A 17,450-nucleotide genomic window follows, 5' to 3' on the forward strand; every position below is an offset into this window, starting at 1 on the left:
TGAAAGATTTCAAACAAAATACTTCAATGACCTATTCAAAACATAAGGAAAGTCCAACAGTCAATGAATCACAGCTGTCGTTTTCACATCCTGCTCCACTTCCCAGGATAGTTAGCATTCTCCAGTAAGACTTTTTCTAAGATCCCATGATAACAAGAATGATGTGACAGAACTGAGGGCAAAGAAGAGAAACTACAATCCTTCTGTTCCTTTCATTTTATGAACTCAGAAAGAAAACAGAGCACTTAACACACTCTTTAGCTTTAAATGAATTAACTGGCTGTAAAAGTGTTCCTCTTTCTGATATGCTCTTCAAATTGAAAAATATTAAATATGATCAGTCGCCAAGATCAGAGCTAACAGCAAGTAGTGATCTTCATTGGTAATCCTCACTGCAGTAAAGCAAACACAAATTAACCTGCAGCTGTTACATTCATAGGTCAGCACCCAGCTGGTGGGTATCTGGGCATTCTCTCTTTACTTTTTCAGTGTCAACAAAACTCAAAATATGGCAGATAACAGTTGTTCCACAATTACAGAACTTAAGAATCTGAGAGGTGGAAAAGTCCTTACAGATTATTTCTTCCATTCTTCTCTTCCTCCAGGCCTCCCACTTTATCCATGAGAAAAGTAATTAACTGGACATAGATTTATATAGCAATTTCCTAATTTAAACATTTCATCCTGGAGAGAAGCTCTTTAAGATTCCAGAAATAAACAAAACTTAAAACACTCAAGTAAACAATTCACGAGTTCCAGGAAGTTGCTTAAATTTACAAGATCTGCAAGGCCCTACCCCCACGGCTACATAAGCACTAACAAGTGCTGCAGAGAAGAGACCCTCTCACCAGCTGAGCGGTCGATGAGTTAAGCAGGGAGCTCTCGGGATGCAGTTTTGGTGAGGCTTCACCATGCTGGAGTGGACAGAGGGGCTGCCTTTCAGTCCTTCATCCTCCCTTAAGTACTGCCAATAAACTGACTAGTTCACTAAATTAGACTTGGGTGGAATTGTTACTCTGGTCTGTGGTTAGTGCCCTATCTAGGGTGAACAGACATTTGTTCATGTCTTGCCAGTAGCACTTACACAATAAGATAGTTAATTCAGAGTGGAAACTAGAACCAAGGCCTCTTGACATCCAAATTGGTATTTTTTTTTTTCATTACAACATACTGTTGTCAGGAATTTTAAATAGTATGAGATTTTATACTTACATGGAAGCTAACAAAACCAGCCTTCTACAGTTTCATGAATATTGAGAACCAAAACCATCTACCCCACACAAAGTTTAAATAATGAGATATAAAATTACATGCCCCCTGTACTGTATTAAAGTGTGACTTTGTGTGTGTGTGTGTGTGTGTGTGTGTGTGTGTGTGTGTGTCCCACAAAAGTTCAGAATAACTAGAACTTATCCACAGAATCTCATTTGTAAATAGACTTTACAGACATAACCAAATTACTAAAACACCATATTATTTTGGGGCAGGTTCTAAGTAAATGACTGCTGTCACAATGAAAAGGAAATGTGGACTCACATGCATGGATTGCTATGTGAATACTGAAGCAGAAACTGAAATTATGACATAATAAGCTAAGAAACATCAAGAATTTCTAATAACTACTGGCAGTACCTAAAAGGGGGAGGAAAGAAGGATTCTTCCTAGAGCCTTCAGAGAAAACATGGTTCTCCCAACATTCTGATTTCAGATGTCTAACTTAGAGAACTGTAAGAAAAAATAAATTTTTATTGTTTTAAGCCATTCAGTTTATAATAGTTTGTTATAATATCCCTAGAAAAGTAAAACACACATGCACACATAGCGTTTGTATACATTAACTTCACATTACTCTGATAACATTATCACACTAATATATCTTTCAAATCATAATGAAATACATAAGGTTGGGCACTTAGAAAGAAAGGAGTGTTTCCTTTACAGTGTGGGATCTTGAAGGTCCAAACAGCATAGAACCAGCTCTGGCAAGGACCCCAGGACAGAAGATATCGTCAGGGTAGAGTGATTGTGAAAGGGAGCAATCACATGACCAGACAGGTAGCCACAAGAAAGGGAGAGCACACTTGCTCTGTTTCTAACAACCCTCTCAGATGACTTTACTCAGAGATTTTGTTAAAATCCAAAATGACCTAAGAACCTCCCACTAGACTCTGTCACTTAAAGGCCCCACCTCAACCCCACCGTTAAGGTTTAGAGATCAAATATCTCCCACAAGTTTGTGTACTGAATACTCAGTCTCTGATTGATCATGCTAATTTGGGAGGTTCTGTAAACTTCAAGAGATAGTAAACCACAGATGGTTTACATGAGTAGGACAGAATTTGGTCAAAAGACTCGGGAAGGCTTGGTATTGGTGCAAAGGTACCTGATTATCAATAGTCACCAAAACTTCCAACAGTGGAGTTGTGTCTCATGAGTCCAATGAATGAAACTCACAAACAGGTAAGTGAAAAAGCAAAGTAGTTTACTGAGTACCTGACTCACATCAAGCTTACCAGAGTTCCCTCCCAAGAGAGAAAGAGTCTCAAGAATGGGTTGCTTCTTGCTGGCTCTTACTTGGAGCTTTAAAAAGAACTTGTAAAGGGAAGGAGAACTTGCAGGGAAGGAAGCCATCAGTCGACTATTAGCACACTGTTGGTTGCTTGTCCCTGGTGTTTTTAGAAACCAGATGTCTTTGGTTGCGCTCAGCACTTAGCTGTCATCAGTGGAAGACTTCAGGATCAGGACCCCATCCTGACTGCCTGTCTAACTACAGGCCTCAAGGAGGCTTAGCTTGAAGAAATAAGTCAATGGAGAAGGGTTCTTAGGGGAACTTTGTCCCTGTCCCCTCCTGTCTCTCTGCTTTCTGTTCACTGTGAGAAGTAGGGTCTCTGCTATGCATTCCTGATACTGTGATGTTCTGCCCAAAGCACAGGAGGCCAGAAATATATGGACTAAACTTTCTGCAATAATGAGCCAAAATGTTATCTTTTCCTCTTTAAATTATTCATAGCAAGCATTTGGTCACAGAGAAGCAAAAGTAACTATTACAACCACCATACACAGGACCAACATGGAACCCTTTGGGCAAGATACACTCAAACTATATCCAATCAACTATTCAATCAAAAACTCAACGGTTTTCAAAATCCTTGCCTCACTGTTTACACTCTCACATTACTACTCAATCCTAATCACACGCCCACTCACCACCACTGAAAGAGCTAAGTTAAACCAAATTTCAAATTCCCAAACTTTGGCCCTGACTTTGCTCCTTTCCAACATCAGTGAATCTCTGTCACGGCATGCGACAGTCAGTGTTGTCAACTTCACAGAATCTGGAATCATCATCAGGCACACAGGCCTCCGAGAATGTCTGTGAGGGATTATATTTAATCACTAATTGAGGTGGGAATCTTTCTTACTATGGTGGGACCACGTCCTGGACTGGATTCTGGACTGCACAAAGAGAAAAGCAGAGTTGAGCAACAGCGTGCATTCATCACTCTGCCTTCCTTCTGATTTTGAAGGCAACGTGACACCAGCTGCTTCAAACTCCTGCCACCTGGATTCCCCAACATGATGGGTTGGTTATACCTGGAACCATAAACCAAAATAAACCCTTTCACCCTTAAGTTGGTTTTCTCCAGAAACAGCAACAAGAAAACGAAGACAGGATACCCTCTCTACTTCAATGAGCAACAAACTCTGCTTGGTTCTATCGATAGGATACGGATGGGCCTAACTTCTCTCCAGAAGAATTATCCTGAGTTCATCCCAGACAGCAAAGAAACCTGCCCGCTGTCCTGACAAAGGGACAATTTCTACTCTTCTAGGTTGTTACATGGCTTTCCTTAGAAAAGAGGACTACTTTAAAATGCTGCCAATACTCTGATAAACAGCTGTGCAAAAACAAGTCAAAAACCTAAGACACAAGAGAAATGTTTTCTAATAGTTATTGTCCTAAAAGCTTAAAAAAAAACCTTTAGATAATCAAAATGAAGTTGATATTGCACAAATATTTCTAGTGATAGAAAAAAATTAAGCAAAAAATGCTTAATTTCTTCTCTCAAAAATTTGCATAAACAACTTTTGTCACAATTTTGTAATGTTCTTATACATCAAATATTGAGAAGTAAATACTCCTTTTGTGTGAATTTTGTTTTTGTACTTCTTGAGTAGTATCTCAAACATTTAGCTTTTGATTGTCTAAGCTTGACAGTATTCACCAAATAAAAGAAACTGGGAATTCTGAATCCTACCAATTATTATCTATCAATATTTTTATAAATGAAATTCTGAAGAACAGAAATAACAGCATTTTAAGGAACTCTAAAAAACTAGAATTAGTTTTTAAATGACATCATTTTAAGGAACTTTTAAAAATTAAAAGTAACATACTTGTGAAAGGGATTTACTTAAATTCTATAAAATTTAAATAAATCTCATAAAATGTTTTGAGATTGTAAAGCAAATTATAATTATTACATTTTCTAGCTATATATTCAATATCCGCATTTTATTTGTTTGCAAAACAAGATCATGCCGGGCGGTGGTGGCGCACGCCTTTAATCCCAGCACTCGGGAGGCAGAGCCAGGCGGATCTCTGTGAGTTCGAGGCCAGCCTGGTCTCCAAAGCGAGTACCACGAAAGGCGCAAAGCTACACAGAGAAACCCTGTCTCGAAAAACCAAAAAAAAAAAAAAAAAAAAAAAAAAAAAAAAAACAAGATCATATCTCAAATTATTTATAAATGGTCTATTTTATCTTAAAACAACTGGAAAGAAAATAAATTAAAATTGAGTTTTAGAAACATTAAACAAGTAGTGTAGCCTTATCTCACCCAGAGCCAAGTAATGATTCTGGAAGAGAGGGGATCATAGACATCATGAGCTATCTTGGAAATGAAATTAATCTAAATACAGAATTAATTTATGTCTCATACAGACCTTTATATAACATAAAAGTAATTGTATTAATATTTTTAATATGTCTGTTTTTATTTGACCAGTCACATGAAGTAAGGTGTGGAATTTTTCACTTATACTGTCGTGCTGTTTTTTGATTTTGGAATACTGAATTTCAGATTTTCAAGATGATCAAGCTGTACTCTATGTCAAAAGAATCTCTAAAGTGCTCTACTGCACTTGCCTATTTAAAACATGCTCCTTGATGGGCCAGCAGGATGGCTGAGTAAGAAAAGGCGCTCGCTGCCAGGCCTGATAACCTGAGCTCAATCCCCAGGACCCACACAGTAAAAGGAGAACACCAGCTCCTCCCTCAAGGTGTCCTCTGACCTCTACATTCCCACAGTGGCATAAACGGCACACACACACACACACACACACACACACACACACACACACGCACGCACGCACGCATACACCCACTCTCTCAAAGGAAAAAAAGAAACATTCTCTGATAACACACTATAACTAATACCGCCATATGTCTACTGAGCGTCAATGAAAGCTACAAAATTCATCTAAAAATATTCAGAAATGAAAACAGTGGCATTTACAGTGCCCAGTATAATAGCAGGAATCTCTACCAAGCAACATTAGCATTCTCTGACTCAGAACACTACATTTTCTCAAGGTCTTTTTATTTCTATAGCAAATAATGAACAACTTCCTTATAAATATTCAAACAGCTTTTCAAGCTACTTTTGAGATTATTAATTCAGCTCAAATGTTCATTCAGGAAAATTCTAATTAACTTTTCTATGCTAAACAGAAGTCCTGTTTAAAATTTTAAGATCAGGAATTGCTTATTATTTTGGCTTTTATAAACTGGTAACTTTAAGTTTATTCTACCTGTACATATCTGATCTAACACTATGCTCAACATGAGGAAACACTGCAAGCTCCATGACAGCCTACTTCTCCTTCTAATAATTGTATATGGATTCTCTTACTTCCACAAATGACCATAATCCCCTGTCCAATGTCTGTTAGATTTCTTTCTAATTTCTTTTTAATATCATTTTTAGTGCCAAGCATGGTGATGATGCGTCTAATCCTAGCAATTAGAAGGTGGAGGCAGGAAAACTAAGCTCAAAGGTCAGTTTGATCTATATAACAAATCCCTGTCACAAAAAAAAAAAAAAAAAAAAAAAAAAAAGAGGCTAGGCCAAGCCTTTGCCTAGCATGTACAAGCTACTAATTCAGTATCCAGCACTCGAGGGGGAAAAAGGTTTTTAAAAAAAATGCAATCCTAGCCCCCATCAAAAAAGTTGACAGTTGAATCAATATGGTCTCTTTCAACAACAAAAAATTATTTATTTTAAAAAAGAATATGAAGTCATGTTATCTTTTTAAATGCATGACTCTGAAAGTTTTACTATCAACACAAACTTGAAATAACCCAAATGCCCATCAACTAGTGAATAGATAAACTAATTGTGGTGAACCCACACAGTGAATACTTCAACACAACTGAAAAGCAACTACTACACCCAGGACCATGAATAGCATACAAATGCATTATATTAAGTCAAAGAAGCAGACTTCAAAGACTGAATACTAGATAACCGATTTAAGTACATACTGGGAAAGGTAAACTATACAGGCAGAAAACAGATCCACATTGCCAAGACTATGGTGAAAGGACAGGGGCTAACTACAAAGGAACATGAGTGAAGCTTGTGGACCTGTTTTCACTGTGGTGATGACTACGGATGCCAGGACTCTTAGCATTAACATTAAATTAGAGATGTTCAAGTATGACTTAATGTTCATGTGCAGACAGTTTTGAAAGACCTACTGAGACATCAGAAGTTTGTAGGTGAGTTTATTTTCATTATCAACTATGCCACACAACAATTACCAAAGTTCAATATAGAAAACGTAGACACAACTTGTTTTATCAAGTTCAAAACTTGAAAGTCAAAGCCATTAAAAAGTAACTTGCTTATGAGTTTATGAAGGACAGATTATACTTGGTATGCAGGCAGAAAACATTTCCCAACTAATAACGCATAATTCACTGGAGCTTGGCCTAACTTGGCCTCCCTACTGCTGGTACATACCCATGTAGCTTTAAAAACAAAATCATCCATGTCCCAAAATATTAAAATGGAAACAGAGAAGTGCTAGTCACAAAAATATACTAACCTGAATTTGCTCAGTTAATCAATAAAGACGAAAAGGATTTAATCTTGAATGAAAACACCACGAGGGTCATAGACAGCCTAATCCAGAACAGCAACCTGAAATAAAAAAACTAAATTAATTCACCTCCTCAACTTTCACTTATAATCATTATGCTTTTTTTTTACTTCCTTGTGGTAGTCATAAGAAAATGTTTGTATTCTGCATTAACTAATTCTACAACCATCATTTTCCAAATGCCAAGAAGGAATTGATTTTCATTTTGCAAATTATAAAACTCAGTTGTACTCACTGTCTTAATTTGCCTCATATCCCATCCCAAAAACAAGTCAGCCCCACAATAGCTCCTTCCCAGTCACAAATATCCCTCTTTCCAGTCTACAGTTCAAAATCTACATCCTCAAAACCTCAACTAGTTCTACATCCTTGTTTCTTCCTCCTTCTACACAAACCTCCACTCAAACTAATTTAATCTGCTTGCTCTCCACAGAATAATTTTATTATTCCCAGCTGCCATCATTCAATGAACCTTCTTGGCATATAAAAGAAGATACTGTAAATTTTACTTTGTTGAGTGTTAAGTCATTTCATACTTCTATAAATACCGAGTGTTTCTGGAATTTATTCCCCCCCCCTTTTATTTAATTTTCTTTTCCGGGTACTGCTTTTAGTCTTTCTTTAGAGGAATCATATGATGATGTAAGGTTTGCTTCACTGGTGAGCCACAACTCTTCTGAACACTCCTTTTTTTTCACTCTTTGTCAATTAAACTATATAAGTCAGCTTTTTCAAAACTGTTTTAAGAATTCTATATTCAATTAATCTTTGCTAGACTATTTGCTGCCATAGTCATATATGTGTACTTCATATATATGGCACATATATAATCTTATAGAATCTTCTAATTAGGGAACCTCTATCCTACTTCTTGGTTGCTGGCTCTCCATCACCTATTACCATGTTTGACATAAGTAAGGAGTAAGTATGATTCATAGACAAGTGGAATGGTTTTAATGAACATTCACTGCATATCTATGTATAAGTCACTTAGTACAGAAACCCAGTAACACACTACATTCTGTGGCAATATCTTTCTCTCAGTAGTCCTACTCTTGTGTTAAGACATGATTATTCTTGAAATGACATTTAATTGTGAGAAGTAGGATTGACATTTACTATAAGAAGTGGTTTTTCCTCCAGTGACACCGAAGCCCATGGAAACTGATTAATTGGAAGAAGCACCATCCCTTCACCTCCTGTACAATCAAGAGCCCAATTACTTTAATTTCCAAGAGTACCACTTAAAGTTCTGAGGGACAGCAGGCTATGAGAACCTTCAATAAACTGCCCTAAACACAAATCCTTTTGTGCAGTGCATTGTTGTTTACATTATCTCATCTGTATCCATTTGAAGAGGACCGACAGGAACTATGAAAAGATCATAAATGTACAACTGATACATAAACATGAAATCTAAAATCTACTGAGATTCACTACAGTTCTTTCCTGAAACTTCACCTAAAAGCTTTTGCCAACTTTCTACAATAAATGAAACATGTAGGACTTACATCTACTGCCATTGTGAAATGACCAGATTTACCAGATTTACCTTCTTATGGTAAACAACTGCAAAATTATGTGTGTGTGTGTGTGTGTGTGTGCCACTTTCCAGATCTTGAACAAAAATGAGTGTGATCTGTATTGCTTGAAAACTTGAAACAACCAGAAAGTCTCTACAAGCACCTTGTCTTTACGTTGAGAGCCATGCTCTACACACCACTGCAGACAGACTCAAACAGAAAACAGGAGCTGTGCTGACTCTTAAGAAGCAAAGGTCCAAGTTCACTGTAACGAAATGGCAAGGGTTTCTAGAATAGATACTGGAAAACAAAGAGCTTTGCAGACAGACAAAGGCTACATTTCTATACTGGGGTTCCTTTGCATCTCAGACTTAATAGTAATCCACACACACTTAGGCATGTGTCCATAAATCAAGGGAGTAAAAAAAAAAAAAAACAAATTTGGCATTTGTCAATGAGAGTTCTATCAAGCAAAGACAGAGGGTTTAATAATACATTGAATAAAATGGCCCAAAATAAAGCCTGTTCTCTAACAACCCTGAGAGTTCTTTAAAAGCAAGCCTTGAAGGACAGATAATCTAATCTTCAATCTAACACCTGTAACCATCAACCGAAAAGGAAAAACCTCATGCTTCCCGGGCCTGTGGTATTCAGAAGGGTTGTGGCTGAAGAGGACCGACAGGAACTATGAAAAGATCATAAATGTACAACTGATACATAAACATGAAATCTAAAATCTACCGAGATTCACTACAGTTCTTTCCTGAAACTTCACCTAAAAGCTTTTGCCAACTTTCTACAATAAATGAAACATGTAGGACTTATATCTACTGCCATTGTGAAATGACCAGATTTACCAGATTTACCTTCTTATGGTGTGAAGCAGACCTTAGATCACATGACCCCCCCCCATAAACAAAGACTAAAAGCAGTACTCGAGAAAGAAAATTCCAAATAATGTGAATGCATCCCAGAAAAACTCAGGAGTATTTATAGGAGTATGAAATTACTTAACATTCCACAAAGTAAAATTTATAATCTCCTTTTTAATGCTTAATAAGCATCAACTGATTACTAAGCAAATTTTTTAAAAATTATAAAAACAATTTCTAGAGCCTTAATGAGAGAAAATCAATCAAAACCAACCTAGAATTGATAGTTGATACGAAACTAAAGTTATTATATATGTATTTCTTATCTTCTAGAAGGCAAGACAAAGACTGGATATATTAGTAAAGATACGGAGGAGAGAAGCAATGACCCAAATGAACACCTAGGCATACACACGAAAAAGTCAGACATGTTCTACCAGATACTTGGTAATTAGTTTTCTATTCTGTCTGGTAGGCTAAGATCCTATTCTTAGTCTACAGGAGCTCGAGGTTTTATACTGTTCCCTAAATTCCTTTGGGGTTTACTCCTCAGCCTCAAGAACCTTCTTCATAGACATTTCAGTTTGTGTCTGTTGCTATGATAAACACTCTCTCCAAAGGCAACATAGGATAGAAAAGGCTGATTTCACCTTACACGGGAAGCTGAGAGTAGGACTGAAGCAGGGATCATGGAGGAGCTCTACTTTCTGGCTTGCTTCCCTGACTTGCTCAGCTACCTTCCCTGCTCAGTCCAGGGTCACCTGCCTAGGGATGGTGCTGCCCACAGTGGGCTGGACCCTCCCACACCAATCAGCAATCAAGAAAATGCCTCACAGACAAGGCCAGGCCCATAGAGTCAATTCTTCAATTAAGGTTTGTTCTTCCCAGATCGTTCAAGTTCATATCAAGTTAACAAAAAATTAATCAGCAAAGAATCCATGTATAATATTATGAAATTTGCGTATAATCTGGCCAAAAGTAAAACTACTAAAGGAAAAAAAACAAACAAATCTTTAAAACTAAATAAACTATCTCTGTAATAGGTAAAATTTAAACTATTTCCTTTTTAACAAAATGCAAAAAAAAAAGAAAGAAAAGTAAGTTATGAATCACAGGTTTTACATTCAGTCTGTGGTGTTGAATTGTCAGTCATTTTCCATATTGTTAGAAAGAAAAATGACTGTGAGTTACAATGAACAAATCCTAGATGGGAAGAGAAAAACAGCAACTGATCCACTCATGCTCATCTTTAAAGAAATGATAAGTCCTAGTCTAAAAAAAGGAAACATAAAAACCACATATGAAATGAAGAAAAAAAACTAAGCTTATGGGGAAATTACATATTTAACAGATGACAGAAAGAAACTGTCTGAAGTAAAATTGGCCATTTTTGAGAAAAACAGTTCTCTTATAAGGAGGAAAGGCTGTAAACATGTCTAAAATAAAAAGCTGACTATGACTCAGTCACAACTGAATCTTATAAAACTAATGGTCCTTGGACTATTTAAGGCATCTCAAAAGTCTGACTTCAGAGAGGATCAGATGAGACTGTATCTACAGACTATATGGATGAGACTACCCAGCCTGATGGCAGCAGCTCACCAGAAGCTGCCTGCTATATGTAATTTCCCTACTGGAAATGTATCAACCTAAATAGAGCATGAAGGTACCCTGCGCTGGCTCAGACATAAAGAGCAGTAAAGTAGCACATCAGTGCTCCCTAGCTATGGTCCACCGTGTTAAAGAAGACTGAATGAGAAAGTCTCAAAGAGAAGACCGTAGTGATGCTGACGGTCTCTACTGCTCCACTTCCTACTTCTCTTATAGCATTAATATTCCACTGAGTCTGGTGTATCGATAGAGCTGCATTCTTCTTGCAAAGGAAAATAGGTAAGGGAGGTGATATTCATGGGGAAAGAAAGTATTTCATGCTAATAACAACAAAAGGGGGTGAAAGAGTATACAGAGTGCTTGGCTAGCATGAATGAGGCCAAGTTCCATTTCCAGCACCAAATAACCAGGCATAGTGGTATCCACCTGTAATTCCAGCACTCACGAGGTAAAGGAAGGAGGATCAGAAGCTAATATCATCCTCAGCTATACAGCAAATCTGAGGACAGCCTGAGATACATCAAAACAAAAATCTGAAAAGTCTATCCCAGCACTATTTTAACAAAACTGAATTATCATAAGATTGCCAAATTCATATCTCTTAGTAAATAAATGCTAGCCTATAAGTATCCTGACAACATTATTTTAAAGTAAAATAAGAATTTAGGAACTACCTCATTATTCTCTGTCCTTTTTTGAAGTCATCTACTTTGTTAAAATAACACAGTACTAAACCAGGCCTCAGGGTGCAAGCCCATCACCCCAGCTACTCAGGATTCTGAGACTGAGAAGGATTCAAGTTCCTACCTGGAAAACTTAGGAAGATGCTCAACAGTGAAAAGTAAAGACTTAAAAGGCTGGGGATACAATTCAGTCATAGGGTATTTGTCTATCATTCATAAGGTCCAATATTCAACCCCCAGGGGCACAGAAAAATAAGAAAAAAATGATTACTCCGTCAACTTGACTTGTGAAATTTTGTCTACTTTATCTCTAATTAACGGAGCCCATTTAAATGCTTGCTCATGTTACCTAGGTAAAACTGTCTTTAAATTTTTAAGTTCTGTATGACATTACAAAATGAGCTCAAACTATGCTGAAAATCATTAAAGTAATTTAAGTGACTTCTGTCATCCTTAAGTCATATACTTGTTCAAATCTTAGAATCACCTAAAATACAAATAAGAATTCTGAAAACCTAGAAAAGAAAATTATATCAATTATCTCATAATTAGCATCCTTTTATAGTGATTATCCTCTCAGTTAATCTGAAATCAGAAGGCAAAATACTGAAATTTCCATCATTTATAATACCACCACTCCTTCAACTTTCCCGTGGGGCACAGACTGAATTTCTAAGTCTTTTTTAACTTGCCATACCATGTAATTGGTTGCTTTCCCACCACATCGCCACAAGACTCTGCACACTATAAGGAGCCTGTTATTCATCTTTTTATTCCTTAGTGAATTCTAGCACAATATCTTAAAACAGCATATTTGATATTTCTTCACACCAATATCCTTACCTATCTCACAAAGCAACTGCAAAGACAAAACAGCAGAATTATCTGTGAGAACATTGTGTGTAAAGTAAAAATGCTTTGTAGCTATCAAACGGAATTTATCTCCCTGTTACCTATTGCTATGCTAAGCCTTAGCTGGCAAACAGTGACATACTCTAGGAACAGAGCAGAACAATGGGCCCTTAGGATGCACCAGGGTTCAATGGTGGCTCCACAACCTTCATCTCCAGGGCCTCCATTCGCAGGTTCTGGAGCTCGACTTAGTAGAGTTGGAATCGTTAGTTCATGACCCTCCCACCCTCCCTATCCTAGCACCCTCAGCACTCCAAACACCATTTGGAGTTTTTATGGTTTCCTGTACTAGTTCCACCACCATTTCCAAGTCTGTATAGTTCAAAACAATTGACTGTTTGCTGCTTAAGTTTGACTTAGTTGGCTGATTTGCTACAATCTTCAAGCTCTGTTACCTCTTACCAGGGAAGACAGAAAAGCATAATCAATACATCAGGGTATTCTGACCTTTAACACTATTTCTGTGATACTATTTTTAAAAAAAGAAAATCACTTATATTCCCATATATCTTTTCCCCCCCCTGGAGCTGAGGACCGAACCCAGGGCTTTGCACTTGCTAGGCAAGCGCTCTACCACTGATCTAAATCCCCAATCCCCCTTATACATTTTTTAAAAATTTAGTCAAGACAATTGCATAATATTACCTATGCTAACTTATGTCTCATCTGAATATTTTCTATTCATCCAACAGCATAGTCACAAGCTTTAAAAAGTGAAAATCTATACCAGATGCAAGGAGAAATTAAGAAAAACTGGTATCTAATAAAACAATACAAGATGTAAATGATATAATCAATAAACAAGATACTATTATATTCAATTTATGAAACTGCACTTTATACTCTGGTCAAGAAAACAACCTCATTTTAAGATAAGAAGTATTCACAAGAACTGACATATTTAAGGTCATAAGTCTCAATAAATTCAATAAAGTAGAAAAAACAAGCTATGTTCCCTATCATGCAGTAAAAATAAATATGCAGGCAAAACAGTCATACATATAAAAATAAATAAATCTTTTTAAGAAATAAACTGCATGGGCTTAAGAGAAATTGAAGATGCTATAGGAAAATAGTGAACCAAAGAAGAGATCAATAGAAATTCTCATTTCAGAATAACCAAGTCTGGCCAGGCATGGTGGCACACACCTTTAATCCCAGCACTCAGGAGGCAGAGGCAGGCGAATCTCAGTGAGTTCAAGGCCAGACTAGTGTACAAAGTGAATTCCAGGACAGTCAGAAACCCTGTCTTGAAAAATAAAAATAAAAACCAGAATAACAAAGTCCACAGGAAAACCAGACATTTACATAGTGTCAAGTATTTCCTCACAAGATATTTGCTAGTTACAAAGAAAAAATGGCAGATAATTAAAATTACTATCACTGTAACAGTACTCATGTGCTTCCAGATCTAACACCTTGAGAAGGACATACATAAAGACTATGGGTATCTCAGCTGAAATACATAATCAAATTTTAGTGAGAAGAAACATGTAAGTGTAAGCTGAAGGACATTCACAAAGAGCTAGCTAGGCCTATACTTCAAAAAGCAGGTGTCACGAAAGGCAAAGTTATTTCTCCAACTAAAGAAAACAAAACAATGAGAACTAATTTGATCCTGGGCTAGGAAAAACATTGTTTACTTTTCCTATATAATTTGGTTAATTGGTGAAATTTAAAGTTATAGGCAGACTAAATAAAATTTAGTAAATATACATAGAGATTAAATGCTAACATCTGTAGACAATGTCCACTGGTTAATTCTGGAGAATGTCTCATACTTCATAAAATAAAACTAAAGCTTAAGTGAATCTGCTAATTTCCCAATAGTTCAGAAAAATAATAATGTATACAATAAAAAGAAAATTACATAGGAAATATGGCAATATATTTAGAAACTGGATGAAAGAGAAGAATTACTTGATTATGTTAGCACTATTCTTTTTTCAATTTTAAATCATTTTAAAATTATAAAAGCCTTTTGGGGGTGTAATTTCTTACAAATACACTCTATGCCTGTATTCCCAGCATTCCACAGGCTGAAGTCAAGGTCACCCAAGATAGCATGGTGAGTTCCAAGCTAGGCTGAGCTATGTCCCAAAAAAGTAACAACAACCCCCCACACATCTTAAGGTCACTACAGACAATCTGAGGACTGAAACAAGAACTGCAGAAGAGACCCAGCTGAAGGGCAGAAAACATTCTGCTCCACTGTACATTCCAAAATCCAATGGCACACAGCAACAGGAGCTGATCATGCCTGTCTGGGTCTCCCTCTCTCTGACTCATTCACAGATCCAGGTCCTGCCACACACGAGGGACTCAGAAAAGTGGACAAATGATTGAACACGCACATACATAAAGAGCACTCATAATCTGCAGGATGAAAGCAAACCAAGAGCTGTTCCTAAACAACTAACTCCTCATTTCCACTAACATCTTAACCAGTCCCCAATGAAGAAAAAATAAGAATACAGGAGTTGCTCTTACTTTCGTGTGGGTGAGACAGGGGTTTAGGATCCTTTCCCCTTTCTTCCTCCAGCTCCCAAACTCCAATACCAAATCCTTAGCACCTCAGAACTGAGGGATAAAATGTCTAACAAATGTAATTATCCTTCATTTTCTAAACTTAGATCCAAAGAACCACTCAAACCTATGATACTTAAAAACTAAAAAAATAGATCCACGCCGGGCGGTGGTGGCGCACGCCTTTAATCCCAGCACTCGGGAGGCAGAGCCAGGCGGATCTCTGTGAGTTCGAGGCCAGCCTGGGCTACCAAGTGAGTTCCAGGAGAGGCGCAAAGCTACACAGAGAAACCCTGTCTCGAAAAACCAAAAAAAAAAAAAAAAAAAAAAAATAGATCCACAAATTCACTACAGTTTATGGATCCACTAGGATTCCCAAAATCATTTCAGGGAGCCAGAAGGTAAAACTATTCTACAATAATACTGAGCTATCGTTTACTGTTTTTGCAGCTAACATCTATATCAATACAAAAGCAAAAGAAACCAAGGTACTGACACCAAACTGTGTGTGTGAAGGGGGATACATGCACGTGCGTGCGTGCGTGCGTGCGTACGGGTGCGTGCGTGCGTGCGTACGGGTGCATGCCACAGTGCCACAGTGTGCAAGTGAAGGTCGGAGAACAACCTGTAGGAGTTGGTTTTCTTCTTCTACTATGTAGAGCCAGAAGACGGGGTCAAGCTCAGGTCCTCAGGCTTGGCAGCAAGCACTCTTCCCCACTGAGCCGTCTCACCAGCCTGACAGCCCTCTTTTCTAATGAAATGCTAATGAGACTGATGCCATTAACAAGTATAATTTTTTTATTTTTTGGTTTTTTCGAGACAGGGTTTTTGTAACAGTCCTGGCTGTCCTGGAACCCACTCCATAGACCAGGCTGGCCTCGACCTCACTGAGAGATCCACCTGCCTCTGCCTCCCAAGTACTGGGATTAAAGGTGTGTGCCACCACTGCCCAGCAACAAGTGTAATTTTTAATACTGTATAAGTATTTGGAATATCTATACAATTTAGTGAACCAGTATTTTCCAAATGACCCAAACTTACTTTTACAAAACTACTCAAAGCACAGTCTAGTGAGATGGTTCAGCAGTAAAGAACAAACACTGCTCTTGCAGAGGACTGGAGTTCAGTTTTCAGCAGCCACGTAAGATGCCTTACAACTGCCTGTAACTACAGCTGTTAAGGCATCCAACACTCTCTTCCAGACTCCACGGGCACCTGCACTTCCCTACGCTCATGCATGCATACACAGACACACACAGACACACAGACACACAGACACACACACACACACACACACACACACACACACACACACACATTAAAACTATTCCAGGTATACAAGAGCACATGTTTCTAACCCCAACATTAGAGGTTGGAATTCACCAACCAGGCAGTAAAGCTCAATCTGTAAGCTCCAGGCTCATTGGGGCCAAAAAATAAGATGGAAATCAACTAAGGAAGATACCTGAAATTGACTTCAGCCCTCCACATATATGTGTATGTGCCCACACATACATATGCACTAACAGAAAAGAAAAATAAATGATCAAGGGTTGGAGACACAACTCAGTGGTAGAGCATTTTTATAGCATATTCAAGGCTCTGACCCCTCCCAAAATATTCTTATATTCTCAGTTTTAATTTACAATATGTAAATATCAATATAGCAACAATAACAAACCTCCTTGTAGTATCTCACTAAGTTTTAAGAATGTAAAATAGATCTGAACTTAAGTTGAAGCCAAGTAGGCCTGTAATCCAAACATCCCGGAAGCCAAAGCAGGAGAACAGAAAGCTGATGCCTGCCTGGGCTAAATTGTGAGACCAGCCTCATAAACCAAAACAAGAACACAAGCTTCACACCATACATTACAGCAATAGACTGACCTGTTGGAGAATGTCACTAAACTTCCACAGAATAAGGATCAAGAAATAAGAAAACTGGCCGGGCGGTGGTGGCGCACGCCTTTAATCCCAGCACTCGGGAGGCAGAGGCCGGCGGATCTCTGTGAGTTCGAGGCCAGCCTGGGCTACCAAGTGAGTTCCAGGAAAGGCGCAAAGCTACACAGAGAAACCCTGTCTCGAAAAACCAAAAAAAAAAAAAAAAAAGAAATAAGAAAACTAATCACTATCATTGCTAGTACAGCTTCTATTTAAT

At 37.7% G+C, this 17,450-nt stretch overlaps 1 protein-coding gene across 7 annotated transcripts in view; it reads right to left on the reverse strand.

Moving 5' to 3' along the window:
* Fut8 (fucosyltransferase 8) overlaps positions 1 to 17,450 on the reverse strand; it is a 216,961-nt gene that overhangs the window by 165,054 nt on the left and 34,457 nt on the right. For 6 of the 7 annotated variants that reach the window (XM_052739531.1, XM_052739524.1, XM_052739525.1 and 3 more), the window contains one exon: positions 7,112 to 7,206. The exons of the other annotated variant lie outside the window; for it this stretch is intronic. The gene's annotated coding sequence lies outside the window, so the exon portion shown is untranslated. The remainder of the gene's footprint in view (positions 1 to 7,111; positions 7,207 to 17,450) is intronic. 7 annotated transcript variants of the gene reach the window in all.

Source organism: Peromyscus californicus, unplaced genomic scaffold (assembly GCF_007827085.1).
Source record: "Peromyscus californicus insignis strain IS unplaced genomic scaffold, ASM782708v3 Scaffold_15__1_contigs__length_86483966, whole genome shotgun sequence".
Lineage (NCBI taxonomy): Eukaryota > Metazoa > Chordata > Mammalia > Rodentia > Cricetidae > Peromyscus > Peromyscus californicus.